Consider the following 18,985-nt stretch of genomic DNA (forward strand, 5'->3'; position numbering starts at 1 on the left):
TATGGATCTATTGGTCTTCAACCCGCGGCCCGATGAAACACGTAAGGAAACAATGAATTAATAAATACAAAAGAGCGAACCACTGCAAGAAACTGATGAGGTGTATCCGCACTGCATAGTAGATTGCGTCGATTGCAGATGAACGTAAATATTATACTTGTACAGTACGCATCCAGCAAATAGGCTATGTTACCCAGACAGTCAGGCGACAATATGTTGTTGGACAGAGTCGTATTGCGGTATTTCATGGAGAATACAGAATTGTGTGTGATTTTCCTTTACTAATTCAAACTGAGACATTCAATACACATTAAGATGCAAAAAGTATTAGCAATGCATTTGTGGCAGAAATGGCAAATAAACGCATCGTTTGCTGTCAGTTCGTCAAATTTCGTTCCAGTGAGAGCACTGAAAATTAGCTCCGTGGATTCCGACCAATATCACATTTGGATGAGGTCTTCAGGAAGACTGTGGAAGTAGACTTCCAAAAGTATTCATACTACAGGAAGAATTAGACATAAACTGTACCATTGTCTATCTGCGGCTTCGTGAAATCAGTGAGGTTAGACTTACAAGCTGGGCACCACTTGAAGTGAATCCGATCATCTAGAACTGCCGTCTGAATTTGTCGAGTTCTCTGAATGTAAGGAATATCTTTGAAAGTTTCCTATATTCACTGTCCACCAAGTTCCACCCCGATGGAATCTATGGCCTTCCATAACGTTGGCAGAAGGTCGTAGATGTTAATGAGGACTATTGTTGATCTTCCAGGTACCTATCCAGGTACCTATCTTAGGAGACATATCGATGTTCAAAAGTGGTGAGTGAAAGACCGATAGAACTTTCTTCGTTACCTTTATATAAAAGTGGCATAACATTATTGAGAACTAATTCTAGAAATCATATAATTTGTTCTCTTGTGTAGAGATTTCTTAAGTGTACAGTTTCCTTCTATTGCATTTCTTATTACAGATTTATTGTACCGTATATTAGCAACCGTAGATAACCTTAATAATAGGCAAGTGCTTCTTCTGTAAATAAGATTTAACAGTTAAAGAACTGATAATTTAAAATGTGTTAGGCATATCTTATTTTCTGCTTTTTCTCTTACCGTTAGAGTCATGGGCGGCGATTAGGGGGGGACAAGAGGGGGCAGTTGCCCCCCCCAGTTTTTTGAAGTGACGCCTTAATTTATATAGTTTCATTTGGAAATGTAAAGATTGCGTGCACAGAACTTGGAGAAAAATCCCTGACTTTTCATGGCGAAAGTTCCAGATTTCCCTGACCACTAAATAATTCAAAAGTATAGAAAAAAGAAAGAAACCCCAGTCTCCACACTCCCCATAGTTAGTCTTGTTCTCTCTCCGCTTCTGTTTCTTTCTTTTTTCAATTTTCTTTAATCAAAAAGAATGAAGATTTACAAATATATACCTATGCATTAGGCCGATATAGATTACAAATTACACAAAATGCAAAGTTACAAACGAAAGTGAAGAGTGTGCAGAGTACTTAAGGTATGAAAAAAATTACACATTATTATACCAATTACACAGCACTATAATATTGCTTATAGTAATAAACAGTTCATACATGATTTTACTGATCATAAAAGAAAAACACACACAGATTATGTAACACATACCTTTGCTGGTACAATTGTTAAATGCAACCAATTTAGCAATTTGTATTCATCCTTTCACGCATAGTTTTCTTCTCATTGATCTGAAGATCCTTCTTGTTGTCTCCGCAGTTTAATTTTCTTCACTTCATCCTCCAGCTCTTTTAGTTGTTGCTGAATCTTCCGCTTCTCTATCCTCTTCTCTCCAGCATTCATTTATCTTTTCTTTTCCAAATGCATCTGATATTATCTCATTGAACTTCTCACAGAATTTATCATATCTCTTAATTGTTAATCCTGATGATCCACCTATTCTCATCACAGAATCATATATGATCCGTTGAGCCACCAGAGATTCTTCTTGTAAGTTCTTAATAATGAGATTTTTCTTTATTGAAAAGCCACTTTTAACAAATGCGCGAGAGAAGATAAAATAGCTTCATAACAGATCATAAGTTAACGAAGTCATTTCCTAAGAGTAAGTAAAAAAAATCATCAAGTCTAATACCATCTCCGTCCTTGGTTATGAAATCATTGAAATGTTCCTTAAATTCTTCAGTCTGAGCTTTCACTGTGAGCTGGAGATACTGTTTCTTCGCGTTCTTAGTCACTTGTCCACATATCCTCTTGGCACTATGCAATTCTTCTAGAACGGCGTCTACTCTTTTCAGCAAAATGCCAGGACGCGGTTAGATGTGTTAGATTTATTTACTGTTACTGAATTACTGTGTCAGTAATTCAGTAACAGTAAAGAAATTAACACTATTCTATAAATTCAGTAATTGAAAAACGGACCTAAATCGATTTTTCCCTGACTTTCCCTGACCAATCTGCCATTTCCCTGACTGCACCTGATGCATTTTTTACTTCTCTGACCTTCGCTTATTTTCCAGAATGTGGACACCCTGGTAAAGGTTTTGTGTGTATTAACTGTTCATAGAAAACAAACGGTGCCATATAATATTTGCGATTGCGTGAGTACGTATTGGTTATTTGTCTTCCCGTGGAGTTAAGAAAGCTACAGGAATTGCGTTTTAATTGCAATTCAAAGCAATTAATATTGCAATTGCATATTTCTTTAAATGTCATAGCATATGCTTGCAGTACTTACTGTATTTCATTTTCTAAGAGTAAAAACATTCATTTAATGGCATGTGGGGAATTAAAAGTATAAGTTGTTCATTAATACCCAGTTTCAATATAAATTCTGCAAAACAAGCCTCATTATTCATTACTATGATTAATATTATCCTTTCTATTTATTTGTTTTGCGAATTTATTAAGTAATCTGATCACACAGTTTTCCAAACAGAATTTTAAGATTTTCATGAACAAGTACTCAGATCTCTTCTACACTTTCCTTGTTTAAGAGTATAAATGGCTAGTACCTACCTGTATTGCTTTAATAAAATAGAAATACGATATACGGTATTTTAAGTGAAAAAGATAGTATCCTATTATTTATACAACTTTTCATCAAATAGTGTTAGAAACAACCAGGAAAACTAACATTGATATAAAAATATTCAGATCATGTCTTGCCCCCCCACTTTTAACTTCCAATCGCCGCCACTGGTTAGAGTAAGTATTAAAACGGGAAGGTAGTCGTATAAAAAACGTGGATAATAAATTGTCCATGATTCTCTTGCAGGTAGGCAAGATTATATCTCCCGTTTGTGCGAAGGTAACTTTTGGGCCGCACCGTGATCAGTTTCGCACACGACAGAATAAAGTCGCTTATAAGTCAAGCACTATTAATCCTATAGTAATATAAGTATACTTTTTTGAAAGAATATAAAATGATGAAAAAGCTTTAGATGTGACATTTTTCAGAATTCCATCTTGTAAAGAATTTGTGGCTAAAAAACTGACGTCACGCACGACGCAAAACTGACAAGGGAACATCTTATATTGATAGTAGCATTGCCCAATCAAACAATGCGCAATCGATAGAGGAGTGAAGAAAAGTGAGAAATACGAAGTTTTACGGGCCGACACGCAGAAACACAGGAGATACAGAGGAAAGAAGAATCATGAATCCTGTGAAGATAGCAATGCAAAAGATACACTAACACGGAAAGAATTTCAAAATAATTCAAGTAATCAAAATAACATTTACACAATTGTATAGTAAGCAAACATTGTACTCATACACATGCTCAATAACATCATATGTAATGCAGTGTTGCCAATTGAGCACAAAATAAAGTTTTGTTAAATGGCACGGAACACAAATTGTAACATCTAGCAAATCTAATTATAAGTAGAACCACACCTTGGAAGTTGTGATGTACAGTGTTGCCAACATTTGAAGATAGGTCTATATGAAGTTTTGTGTGTTGTGTTTGATACTATTCTGATTTTCCACTTCGGCAAAAGTGCTTCGACACTGTGCTTCGTCTCTTATTTTCGTACTTCAGTGATTATATTATTGTTTGTGGTCTCATATTTTGGATTTAACTAGTTGTATCGTTTACTATATGTAGTCTTCTACATCCAAGATTCATAAATTCATATGACCCATCCTCAAACGTTGGCAACACTGTACATCAAGATTTACAGTTATTTCTGTGGCTTTGAAATTATTTCTGTGTCAGTGTATCTGTTGCATTACTACCTTCATATGATTCAAGATCCTTCTGCATCTCCTGTGTTTCTGGGTGTCTCGAGAACTTTGGATTTCTCACTTTTCTTCACACCTCTATCGATTGTGCATTGTTTGATTGGGCAATGCTACTATCAATATAGGATGTTTCCTTGTGAGCAAGAATGAAAATAACAAGAAACCCACTATATTTAGCTCAAAAATGCACTAGAATTAAATTGTAGAAGACAATTAGACAAACAAAAAATGAAAAAAAAAAATGTTTGGATGCTCTAGCTCCATTGGTTACGGGGGTATAGTGAATAATAGAAACGGCTAAAATTTCGGCTTTCTATCCCTTTCCCTCCCCTTTTGTGAGGTGTTTTTTTCTGACATCCGGCAGTTTTGTGATAAGTGATGAGTATATATTAAAAATATCGGATGCCAAGTTGTTTCATGATTTGCCCCAAAGAACTCAATTTTTAAGCCCCAATGCCTAGACTAATAACACCACAGCAAGTCCTTGGTAGTTGACATTCATTCAAAGGAAATGTAGGCAGTAGTCTGTAAATCCACAATCAAGGATCACTTTCGATATTTTGGTACTTCAGACAACACAGATTTTTCGAGTAAGCTGTGTCCTTAACCAGATAATCTTATGTGCCTCTACCGTTATAAAGGAAAGTGTGAAACAATCAACAAAAATGTACTTTAGCTTTTTGTAGTAAATCAGCACATTGAATCTACATTTAGATCATAGTGTATACATAGTAGGGATGGCTAATTCCGGAATTTTTACTTTCCGTAATCCGGAAAGTAAAATCGGAAATATTCCGGAATTCTGAAAATTTCCGGAATTCGGAGAAATTCCGGATTTCGGAAAAATCCGAAATTCAGAAAAATTCGGGAATTCGGAAAAATTCCGAAATTCAGAAAAATTCGGGAATTCGGAAAAATTCCTAAATTTGGAAAATTCGGGAATTCAGAAAAGATCCGAAATTCGGAAAAATTATTTTTCTTTTTGTAATCCTAAAAATTTTGTTCAAATGCAAACGAACAAATTTCCTTTTTGTAATCCTAAGAATGTATGATGCAAGTTAAGCTGAAACTTACATCCTAAAGTATACACTACTCAATCTTTCCATGGTTAATGAGATGTAGTCCAAAAGTACGATGTAATCCTAATATTTAATTTTTGTTTTACTGTGATATTATTCACAGATAAGCCATATATCACACGATAAGCAAAATGACATAATGAAGATGTTATCATGCGTAGTTTTCGAGAAAATCGTGAGAAACGAAATTTTATGAAGTTAAAATATGCGTCGCTTGTTGCCAATTGATAACTTTTATGCTGGAATAGTCTTCTTCTTCTTCTTCTTCTTCTTCTTCTTCTTCTTATTATTATTATTATTATTATTATTATTATTATTAGTGTATGTAGTGTACAAGAAAAATATGAATCGTTAAGTAGCAGATCTTATCTATGTTGTTTTGATATCTTCTAACAGTAGTAACATACTGCTTGTAAATACGCAATAACTATCAAGGACAACGGCATATTAATGTAAGGAATATTCTGCAGACTAGCAATAAATAACAGATACACAATAGTTGCAAAAGAAAAAAAAATTACTAACTTGGGCACCTCAGGCAGCACATCCACATTGCGCATTATGTTCACGAGAATATGGGGACACATTGGGCCTCTATCAAAGAGCGTGTTGTTGTTATCATGTTCGTTTGGCTAATTTTAATAAGGTGAGACTGATGTATAACGTTGTTAAAGCCATATTATTACTCCAAGAGCTGTACGATGGAGGCATTAACGTTAATATTAATGGCACTAATGAGCACTTACTTGCTCTAACGGTTAACCTAATTTTTGAGATGATTCTTAGACGTTGGCCTGTTGGCATGCAGTTAGAAGACCTATACCCATTATTTAAAAAGCATACGTTATCTGTGGAGTACTAATGATTTGCGTCGCTGTCGAACACTAACGTAGCACTAGCGACGTGTAAACTCGAAATTGGGGTCTGACGTAAGTGGCTTGTCAACTTCACGGACATTATATTTTCATTATTCATAAAGGGTTTATGTCACCCTTGGCAAACATGAAATTCGGATTTATATATACACATCTGTCTATCTATTGTTCTTTAAGGCGCCCCTCCAAGCACACTCCCGGGGCACGTTCCTTCCCCTTAGTAGCGGCCTGTATTCATATATCTCTATATTTGAAAGAGTGAAAGAGAGAAATTATAAACTTGCTAAATCACCTTTCCACTGTCTGCGTAATCACGACACCCTTACGAAAGGCCTGAGATATCCTCCGCTCCGCTGCAGTGGCGTTTGACCAAAGTTTGAACTCGTAGAGCTCTTATGACGCTCTGTGGAGGTTCCATATTCACTTTGTCCTTACACAAGTTTACGTTGTAACTGAACTGCCACAACCAGATAGAATGTTGGATATACCCACACCAACAACTGACCTTCGCCTTATCTCCATTCACGTTCAACTCACGTTGTGAGGGCCAATTGAACACAGACCTCCATAAAAAGCGTAAAACTTTCTTTGTTACCTTTATATATCTCACAGGACATAATATGTTTCGTATAGAGAATATTGTGTTTATCCATATAGATACATAGCATATATATTAAATTTTAAGTTTTAATATCTCGAGTTCCGGAAGTCGGAATGTCAAAACTACTTCAGATTCGTTTTCCTTGTGGTCTAGTTTACAATATATATAAGAAATCAGTTGGGGTCCGGTTTACTTCCGTAGTCATTTTATGTTCGAATATCTCGAGTTCCGAAATTCGGAATGTCAAAATTAATTCAGATTCGTGTTCCTCGTAGACTAGTTTACAAAATATATAAAAATTAGGTGGTGTCCAGTTTGCTTCCTTGGTCACTTTATGTTCGGATATCTCGAGTTCTGAAATTCGGGATGTCAAAATTCCTTCATATTCGTGTTTCTCGTGGTCTAATTTACAAAATATATAAAAAAGTCAGGTCTGGTTCAGTTTGCTTCCCTGCAGCCTACTTTTCTAATGAAACTGGGTTTCGCAGAGTGTACATTTTGCTTCAAACTGAGTTCTGCCCTGGCAAACAAACGTAAATTCGCTTCTATAAGAGTCTTTAAAGTTAGACTTGAAATTGTTGTTCAGCATTCTTGTAGCTTATGAAGGCATGAATAATTCAAGTATGTTTGTCACGGCATTCTTGTAGCTTATGAAGGCATGCAGAATGCAAGTATGTTTGTCATAACATCTACAAACGAATATTCATTCGTATAGAACCTCCAATAAATTACATTAAAAACACAAGAACTACACAAACAAAACCATTGTGCATTAGAGCAGATCTCTTATTAATAAATGTACCTGCACAGCGCACTGCTCAGATAGCCCACAGTCTGAGCCTGAGCGCGAGTCCAAATTTAACTCAATCGCGATTGAGATTGTCAGAGGTGTAGGGGTTTACGTTGAATATACCAACACTTTATCAACTAAGTCGTCTTCGATTTTTCTCCAATTCCAAAAAGCGGGTGGTTTTTCGTGATTAAGATATGTTTAAGCGTGGGACGAATATAGAACCTGAAAATCGGGTGGTACACGCTAAAATCGGGTAATATGGCAACCCTAATTACATGCAATATTTTTGTATTAAGCAAGTAATGTTAATTATTTATAATATAAAACAAACCAACACGTACGCAATAATTTGTTACAACTTTACAAACGAATGCACTGCAAACAATTGTAGTTTTATCTCAAAATACACTTATTAAGTTGGCCAACCGTCTAAATTGGCTAACTTTTAATGGAACCAATATAGACATTTCACTGTATTTTCTTTCCATAATATAATTTATAAATCTTCATTATTATCTTACCAACTTTCCGTTAGTAAAACGTTCGTCGATAATCGAATGTATTTTGTTCAAAAAGATCTGAGAGCTAAATGTAAAAGTTTCAGATATTGAAGGAAAAGCACTTATTTATCATGATCATACTGCAAACGAAATTTCCAAGCGTTGTTTCGAACTACAAGAAAACAAATTGGCACTTGGATTCTTTAGGTAAGGATTCTTGTTAGCATATATACCCATAATATGAAAAAAAATGTTTACCAAAAATTTGTTTTTATCTCCATTAAGACTAAATACATTCAATTATTGCATAAAGTTTTGCCATCTTTTGTAATATCAGCCCTATGAAACGTTCCATTGACACTTGATACTTAGTACGATCTTTAATTAAAGATATACTAGAGGTTTCTGTATCTAAAAGATTTTTTTTTAAAAAAGGAAGGAAAACTGTCTTAAAGATATAATTGATTAATTGTATCCACTTTAGGCATTAAAATACTAAGGTAAGTGGTAAATACTGTATATAACATTGTTGCTCATATACTATCAAACACATTGAAATGAACAGAACTATTACAGTTCAAGTTGTCTTACCAAGAAATTAATTGGTTTTAGTATTACAGTGGTACCCTAACATTGAATTTGTAGTTTATACTACTTATTATTCAATACTCACTCGCGTGCTTTCGTCTGAATGTATACTGCGTAATAACAGAGAGAAAATTCCATAATAATTAACATTGTATTTATTTTAACTGCAGATATAAAAGTGTCATTGAAAGAACTTATACATAGCAAGATAGGTTTACCTTCAGGATTGACTTCAAATGTTATAACTGCATGAGGAGAATAATGGCCAATAAAAGAAATTATACATACAACAGTATACGTAGACCGAAAAATCGGAATCTAAGTAGTGAAACTTTGTAATGAAAAGAAGACATTAAAAATTAGAAATACATTATTATTTTTCGTTATAATCATTTGACAATCTGACATCTTCTTGTTTACAGCACGGCTTAACTTTCACACATGTTTTCCTTAATAATTCTGTACATTTATATTGTCGATGCCGGTTTATTGTTACCTATTTTGTTGGTGTTATCACCAAGGAGGTTATATGGCGTAAAGAACTCATTATGAATTCCATTCCTGTTATACACAAAATAGGCACAGCCTTTAGTACTGGAGTTTCCCATAATGTATCAATGGTATTAATCAGATTTCATTAAGTACTATTGTTTAGTGAATGATAAACACGTAAGGAAGTAAGGACAAACACTGAAAAATTAATCGGTAAGTATTCATTTAGTGATAATTATGAAATATAGAACGTAAAACTTCTTGTGTGTGATACGAAAAGTTAAATTATAAGAAGACATGGCAAATACGTGTAGTTATCAGAGATATGCGACAATAATTTACTTCTTATCAACATTGTTCAAAGCGAATTTAGAAGTTTTATTTACAATTTAGAAGAAAAGTTGATCAGTAACCACGTTGTTTGGTAGAAGGTGGAAGTACTAGGAATTGGTGATCATAATTAATACTAAAGAACGGAAAGCAATGGTAATTGAAACAATGGAACTTGTCAAACATGGAAGTTGCCGAAAAGAAAGTAAAGTCACGTGAAGTTGTGAATAGTCGTTCTTTCAGAAAAAAATGTCCCAGGGGGGGCACATATAGTATTCCGGGGGGTACTACCGGTACCATTTTATTTATTATATTATAGACATATGATTTTGGTCTCGTCCGGGGGGGGGTAGTGCCCCCCAAAAAGGTGTCTGGAAGAAATACTGGTTGTAGATATCTAGGTAATGTTTATTATTATTAGCGAAGACTGAAAACAGAAAATTACGGATAGAGGGAGAAATCTTTAGAACTCAAAACGTTTTTTATGGCTCATTTGATAAGAACTTACAAGAATCTTCATTAAATGATTTGCGTGAAGCATTAAATTGTAGTGCAAAATGTATATACATTACAGAAACGACTAAAGCCTTTTACCCGCGGTGGCTCAGTAGTAGAATGTTCATCTTTGGTGCTTGGGGTCCCTGGTTCGATCCCAGCTCGCGCCAAGTGAAGTTTGTGGTGGACAAACACCATGTGCGTGGGATTCCTCGGGGTTCTCCCGTTTCCTCCCACTTCCTTCATTCCACCATTTTTTATTGTTTATTTCCTCGTGGCCGTCTCTTTTAGCCTAACCGGCATAACCGTGGAACGTAAAACTTAAAGATTTAAAATATTTTAAATTTTCTTTACCAGCATGGAAAAGAATGGAGAAACCTTACTGAGTACAAAAGAAAACTAACGAAGTACTGAAAGTAGCTTAATAGTAAAGAAAATAATAATTAAAAAGCGAAGAAGACTAATTAGAGCAATATTTAAGATCAGATTAGCCCTATACTATTTTGAGAGAAGCAATAGAAGGAAAATTCTAAAATTGAGATTTAGCTAACAATGTCAATTAAGGAAAATATTAAATATAATAATCTCTATATAAAAAAGTAGAAGTCCTATAGCACGGCCAACAAGTGATGCTCTCTGACGTTTCTTACCACATGCGGTGGGACATTGCAGCCCCTACTTTGATATCAGTGTTATAAACCATGATCACTCTGTCATACCATTAATTAAATTGCCACTACAGTTGCAAAAAAAAAAAAAAAAAAAAAAAAAAAAAAAAAAAAACTTGACACGCGAGTAGTGGCAACATCACTGCGAGATGTCAAAGACGTTTTCTTACTGGACGCACTATAACTGATTAACAGACCGATATCTAGTCTGATATAAAAGTACTGTAGTGAGAATACGCAATTTTCAGTTTAGAGCTACATCTGAATTTATTCTCAACTACCATACTACCCGTTCTTTGCACGGGGACAATACATTTCATTTTGCACATAAAAGGGTGAAGTTCGATTTAAATGGCGAAGTGTACTGTTCATCCCAGCGAGCCCACAAACTATTAATTCGACAATAATATTGGCCATTTTCGATCATTTTCAAATATCTCGCTCCTCTACCCCTTAAGTTGCACCATTCACGTGATATGATAAAAACTATTCCAGGATCGAAGCTCATCTATGTTGAAAATTTAACCGAGAACGGTCAGGTGGTTCAAGATTTGTTAAGTAACAAATGCAGTCACATTCATTTTTGTGCATTTTTCCATATCTCCACTCCCTTAAGTTGCACTGTAATGTGAAATTATGAAACCATTACAGGCCTGAACATCAATTATGAGGCAAATTTCATCGAGATCGGTCGGATGGTTCAATAAGTCACAAGCGTAGTGACTTTCATTTAAATATAATACAGGACCGGGTCCAAGTTTTTTTGAGGAGGGTGCACCAATAACTATCAGTAGATTTGAATCAAATTTAATTTTTTTTTAAATGCCTTTAGGCGTCTGTGATGTGTATGAAGAACTGTCTTAAACTATTGTGTTTAGCAAAACCTCTTTCTTTTAAGTCCGAAACGAAAACATGACATGAAATGTTAGGAAAGTATTGCTATTTCCACTGCCAATTTCTCACTTTAGATAGTGTATAATCAGAACAGAGGGGGTGCACGTGCTCCGGTGCACCCTCTAAATCCGCTCCTATATATATATATACGAGGGTAGCCCGAAAATAAATTTCTTCAGATGACTGTACACAGAGATGGGGATGCAAGAGCAAAAAATGCATGTGACATTCAAGATCAACCGTACCTTTATTTTACTACATACGTACCACACTCCCTTTCGGGAAAAATTCAGGGCTCTGCGTACGCAAGAAGCATGGAACAGCTTTTGTGATTTCAGCATTGCTTCCAAAGCGCCTACCGCCGAGAGTCTTCTTCAAAGCCGGAAATAGATGAAAGTCACTGAGTGCGAGATCAGAACTGTATGGCGGATGGGCAAGGCGCTCCCATCCAAGAGTTGCAATATGATTTTGCATTGCTGTCGCTGAATGTGATCTCGGATTGGCATTCAACAACAGAACACCAGACATGGGAAGACCAGGCCGCTTTTTCCGAATAGCCTCCTTCAAGTTCGACAGAGTGTGACAGTACCGCGCAGCAGTGATGGTTCCAACTTCAAAAAAGTCCAGCAACAACACTCCTTGGGTGTCCCAAAACACTTGAGTAGCACTTTCTCTGCAGAGGGCGTTGTTTTGAACTACTTGCGGACAGGTGATGACGGATGTTTCCACTCCATCGATGCGGCCTTTGATTCGGGCGTGAAGTGGTGGACCAACGTTACATCCCCCGCCACAATCCGGAATAGAATGTCATTTTTATCATGATGGTAACGCCCAAGTTGCTCCAGACTGACATCCATGCTTTGTTCCATGTGGTTCGAGGTCAGTTGTCGAGGCACCCATCGCACTAACACTTTTCGGTAGTCAAGCATGTCGTGGATGACCTTGTGAGTTTGCGTATGTTTGATTCCAAGTTCCTCCACTACTTCATCGATAGCGATACTCCAGTTTGCTTTAATCGGGTCAACCATCATCCTAACATTTTCGTCTGTAATGACCGTGCACGTCCTTCTAGTTCTCGGGGTGTCCAGCACTTGCTGCGGCCTCTCACTGAACTAGCGATACCATCTCCGCACTATTTGTTTCGAAATCACATCAGGCCCATAGACTTCTCCGAGACGCTTATGGATTTCTGCTCCCGGTACGAAATGTGCCCATTCATAGCAGACAATCGCTTGCACTTCCTCCTTTAACCACGACGTCGAAACGGAGCTTCTCTCCATAGCTACCAGGTTCAGACTGAGACCCTTGTCTCTGCTTTGCGCAAGCTCTGCGATGACGCCATATGCAGGATCGCGGGCGAACTTGTGGCTGGAGTGTGTTGCGCGTGCAACCGCTGTCTTGTTTCCTCCATGCTGTTCGCTTTCTGGGGGAAACGAGAGGAGAAACTTATTTGGGAGTCCTCCCTCGTATACAGGTAGATTAGAAACTTTTAGAAAAACTCAAACAATGAAGTGCTTTATATACTTGACATAGTTTTCACGGATATATATGAATTAAATAAATTCCTTTTTGGTTAGTGGTTCCGTGATTTTTTTCTTTACTTTACTTGCGTTTTAAACACACTGACTGCGTTTGAAACGTAAGTCAAAATAAAGAAAATAATGGCCTGCTTTGTCAATAAAACCTGAATGTTGTATTTTGGAAAGGATTTTGTTCCATTGGAATTCAAGATTATATTTCATTTGATTATTTATTTACAGTATATCTTTTATGGATGTATATACAACGTCGTGTAATACAAAATCTTTTCACTAAGATAGAAATGCTAATTTCAATAAAAGTACGGCCACCACACTAAATTTTAGCATTTAGTTAGCAATGGAACGTCTTCTTGTGAATTACACGCAAAATTATGAGGCGTTCCTGAAAGATTTCGCGCAAAGAAAATTCACCTCCTAAAGTGAGTTATCTGTTATATATTCTTGCATAAGAAAAAACATAGGGTTTATTAATGAAATATTTGTTTATAAAATAGCAACAAAATCACATGAGTCGTATTTCACAAAACTATATAAAAAACGCCTTCTAGAGTAAAGTACCCACTCTGGAAATTTCAATGTGCAAGATGCCTCTCGCAGTGGGTGGTAAATCAGAGGAAAGTGGGTGATATTCTGGCAAAAGTTGAGAAAAGTAAGGATGTAAGCAGTCATGACATGACCAATCACGAAACAGTATTAAACTGCTTCGAGAAGCTCTCTTCTAAACGAAGCTAAACCTTTGACTGCCACATGGCCTGACCCAAAAAAACTATTTACTCAATCGAACCTTCTGTCTGGAAATATATACTAAAACGTAATAAAACTCGAGTCATTTCTGAACTGGTTGATGAACAAGCAAAGGTGGATAACAATGTGTGAAGAAAATCATGGTCGAATTGAGGAAAAGCTAAACAGTGTGTTTCAAAGGACAAACTGAAGCCTGCTGAGGATTTGGGGGGATTGGAAATTATCGTGTATTACGTGCTGCTGCTACCAAGAAGAATTGTTATCAAATACCTTCGACCAGTACTATGGAGGTTTTAATGCATCCACCGTGTAATTTGGATCCGGCACTTTCAAACTACTACTTGTTCGCGTATGTGCAGAGCTCCCTGAATTGTGTTATGTTCATTTCAAAAGAGACCTGTAAAAAAACACGGTTCACATCTTTTTGTCAATAAACCACATAAGTCCTATAAGAATGAGATTATGGTGTTGGCGGAAGAGTAATAGGCTATCAGACAAAATGGTGTATATGTTATTTCATAATTTATTTTCAAATCACAATAAATGTATTCTTAATTTTTACCTGCAAAGATTCAATACATTTGAGACAACTTGAATGTTTAACTTAAGGGTACTAGTAAATAATAATTATATATGTTGAGAGAAATCAGCTTCTGGACGGCCGAACTCTTCCTTCACTATTTTTTTTTATTTTGTTTATTTATTTTTCAGCATTTTTGATATGAGAATGATTCTTGATTAGTGAAATGTTTTTATGTTTATTTATTTATTTAGTCTTATTTTAAATGGCGAAGTTAAGGCTCCTGCCTTGTCTCCCACTTGACCATGCAATACAATAGTATTATAATTAGTAATACAATGATAATAATAAAATATCTATAAAATATATAAAACACTCCCAATCATACGTACATACACACACACACACACACACACGCGCGCGCGCGCGCGTGCATCACATCACATGCACACATAGATTACTTAGATTACTTCAAATAACCACATAATGTAGTAACATATATTTAGTGAACAAAAGAAATAAAAGGTAGGAAGTATAAAAACCAGCATTTTTTACTGCTGTTATTTACTAGCTGTGATGTTGCCATTATTTATTAGGTCTACTCGAAAACTTTACCATTAATGTCATACGTCTATATGAGTTGAGTTGATTTTGAGTTTAACGTCCCGTTCAGCAGCGAGGCTATATGAGACGTGTACCTACTGATTAAAATGGAATCCGAACCACATGAGCTCCCGCCAGGAATCGAACCTGGGTCTCCCGCTAACCGCTTAACCACGAAGGAGCTCATACATCTATATGGTGGAAGTGACCTTGAAAAGAAAATTTGATAAACGGATTTTCATTTTTGTTTGAATAATGCTGTTTATCAAAATGGTTAATATGGTTTGGCAACGCCTACAGTGCTCAAGGGTTTTCTTATCTTTGTCCAGTTTGATAGAAACAAATGCAAGGTTAGTTTAACGAATTTAAATAACGATTGTGACTCGAAACCAGATAAAAAAAACGTCAGGAACTGTTTTCTACCCGGCTACACTATTATTATTATATCCCGCAATTATCACAATGGCCAAAATATATTGAGCTATTAATACACATGTTACACAGTGTCTCATGAGTCATTTCCTATTTTGAACGAATATAGCCTCTTATATATATATATATATATATATATATATATATATATATATATATATATATATATATATATATATATATATATATATACCCTCAATTCTTAGAAAGTTTGTGTGATCTACCTTATTTCATTGCAAGTATAAAGTGTCATCCAAGTTCGGTGTGGAGAAGAGTGCCAACAAATCCTAGGTGTATGGGGATTTATGGTAAGCGTGCAAAGATAATGGAAAATAGACCGTGGGTTTGTAAGAAAACAATTAAGTTTTTCATCGTAACATATCGATTACTGGCAATACAAGGATATAAAAAATAGCGATCACCGAAAATATAATCATCGTTAATGGTATGATATTGCAAGGATTGCACTAAGTCAATGGTGTCGTATAATTGGTATTACACGTTATAGAATTAAAACTATTTTGAAAATAAATCAGACTTCTAGGTCACACAAAAACTAACCTGCACCCATGAATTGGGATCTGGCTATTGTCAAAGGAGGATTATATTTAGTGAATGTTTCTGACATGGCATAACGATTAACTAAAACTGTTAGGCAAAATTTAGTGGTTCACTTAGACAGTATTGCGCTTTGAAAGCAAGGAAGATTGTAAACAAACGTAACTAACACTATTAGATGAGTGAGAACCTTCTCATCTGTATTAAAAAAGCGAAGAGTGTTAAGAAAGATTTGTGTTAGAGTGCATGCCTCTGTCGTCCTTCGTTGTTTAGCCTTTTTTGTTTATACACAAGAATGAATATTGAACGATTTCTGGAAATGTTTGAAGACCGTGCTTGGCTAGTAATTTATTAGTTAAATACTGACTTTTGTTTATTAAGATACTTTTTGTAAAAATTTTCTTTAAGCAGGATGATGCATCCTCGCATTTCGGAAATGATGTTCGCGAGCGCAGGTATGGTAGTTGTCCATCGATGGATTGACAAATAAACGCACACAAAAAGCATGTAAGCTCTCTCACGGTTATATGGTAAAAGGAGTTGATTTCCGCGATAGCAAAAGAAGATGGTGTATTGGGAAACCACAAAAGGGGCACGAATTGGAGGCAACATCTTTAAAGTGCTTCAAACAAATCAGCTTGATACATTATCGTCAGCAATTTCGAACGTATATTTTCGTTTCAGAAAGATTGTCTACAGTGGTGGTGCTTATATAGAAATTTAAATAATATATATATATATATATATATATATATATATATATATATATATATATATATATATAAAACCTCAAGAAATATAGTGCGTAATGTCTTTGCTTCAAATAACAAATAAAAGGGTGTTATTACTTCAAGTTAAGTTGTTTTTCAGATATCCTGCATACAACATACACCATGTGTTCTCAATACTCTGTTCTGAGAAAATAGTAGATTTAAGCTCCTGATAGTCAATCTCTTTGACTAACTAACTAAACTAACTAACTAACTCTATGGCCTACGGAACCCGGAGGTTCAATGCCGCGTTCACAAAGGCTCTCCACTGACTTCTATCCTTAGCTAATTGGATCCAGTTTCTACTTTGTATTCCTATATCTGCGAGATCAATCTTAATATTGTCCTCCCATCTGCGTTCAGGTCTTCCTAATGGTCGTTTTCCGATGGGTCTTCCAGTTAAGACTTTGAAAGCGTTTCTACTTTCTTCCATTCTAGCTACATGACCTGCACATCTAAGCCTCCTAGACTTGACGACCCTAACAATGTTGAGTAAAGCGTATAAATTATGTAGTTCCTCGTTATGAAGTTTCCACCATTTCCCATTCCCGTTCTTCTTGGGTCCGAATATTCTTCTCAGGATCTTGTTCTCAAGTACTTTCAGTATATGTTCTTCCCTTAGACTAAGCAACCATGTTTCGCAACTTACAGAACAACAGGCAAGTTTATCGTTTTGTATATTTTAAGTTTCAAATTCCTCGATAAAATTCGCGACGACAAGAGATTTTTTACCGAATAGTAACACGAATTCCCTGCTTTTAGTCGACATTTAATTTCTTTGTGGATATGACTTTCCTCTGTTAATATTGATCCTAGATATTTGAAACTATCCACTTTATCAAAAGTATTATTTAATATTTTAACGCATCCATAATTTGCTGTATTACGGTCCGACGCACTTCCATGTATTTAATTTTCTCTGCATTTACTTCTAAACCCATGTCCCTGCAAGCGTTTAATAAGATCTCTGCATTTCTTTCTATTGTTCCCCTATCATCCCCTATTAAATTTACATCATCAGCATATGCCATAACCTGATGAAAACCGTTCAACTCTAGGCCCTGGTTGCTATCTTTGATTTTACTTATGGCGTATTCCAGCATAAAGTTAAATAATAATGGCGAAAACGCATCTCCTTTTTTCAGGCCATTTTCGACGTGAAAGCTCGTGGACAGAAATTTTCCTACCCGGACTTTACTTTGGGATTCATTTAAACATATCTTAATTAATCTAATTAGCTTTCTAGGTATTTCAAGTTCTGTAAGAACGTTGTATAATGTTTCTCTCCTAACTGAGTCGCACGCCTTTCTAAAATCAATAAATAATTGATGTACCGGGGTATTATATTCTCACTTTTTTCGAGTATTTGGGGAATGGTAAACATTTGGTCGATAGTTGATTGATTTCGTCTAAATCAGCACTGATAATCTCCAATAATTTCATTTGTGTATGGGGTCCATCTTGCTAACAGAATATTTGAAAAGATTTTATAGGATGTTGACAGAAGAGAAATGCCTCGATAATTATTACAGTCAGTTTTGTCGCCTTTCTTGTGAATTGGAACAATGATTGATTCTTTCCACTCTTGTGGCAATTCTACCTTGTTCCATATAAGGAGAATGAATGTATGTATCTTGTTCCACATTTTTTCGCCTCCAGCTAGAATTTACTCAGCCGGAATTTCATCTACACCCGGAGATTTTTGTTTCTTTAATTTCTTTATAGCGGTTTCTACTTCTATTCGGTTGGGTTCTGGAATATACGATTCTGCGGTGTGTATCTCCTTTTCTCCACGCACATTAGTTTTTGGGTGCGTGTTCAGCAAATCGTCAATGAAATCTTTCCATCTATTTAAGAGGCTATCCGTATCAGTGAGAACTGTTCCGTCAGCTTTCTTTAATATATAAGCACGAGGTTGATAGCCTTTCCTAAATTCGCTGATTCCCTTACACATGTCCCGAATATTTTTATTTTTACTATTATCTTCGACTTCCTTAATTTTAGCAATCTCTTTGGCTAACGTAAATAATATATCTATGATGGATTATCTAAAGTAGCGTAATTGTTTAGAAAGATAATGCACAATAAAACCAAAATATGTAGAGAAACATGTAAAAGTATCCTTTTTTCTGCTTTTCAGTTCAATACAATTTTTGTAGAGATTATTAGCCATATTCTTTAAACTCGTTACGTAATTTTACGTATAGTGAGTCTATTTTCTTCATGTTAAATTTTATTTGCTTTTCTCAAAAGCAAGCAAT

General features: G+C 35.6%; 1 protein-coding gene across 1 annotated transcript in view; it reads left to right on the forward strand.

Moving 5' to 3' along the window:
- The first annotated feature begins 9,167 nt into the window (after window positions 1-9,167).
- Window positions 9,168-18,985, forward strand: part of LOC145686442 (trypsin beta-like) — a 194,683-nt gene continuing 184,865 nt past the window's right edge. Inside the window, exon 1 of the mRNA XM_081759746.1 lies at window positions 9,168-9,382. The gene's annotated coding sequence lies outside the window, so the exon portion shown is untranslated. The remainder of the gene's footprint in view (window positions 9,383-18,985) is intronic.

This window comes from Thermobia domestica, chromosome 5 (assembly GCF_964235325.1).
Source record: "Thermobia domestica chromosome 5, izTheDome1.hap1.1, whole genome shotgun sequence".
NCBI lineage: Eukaryota > Metazoa > Arthropoda > Insecta > Zygentoma > Lepismatidae > Thermobia > Thermobia domestica.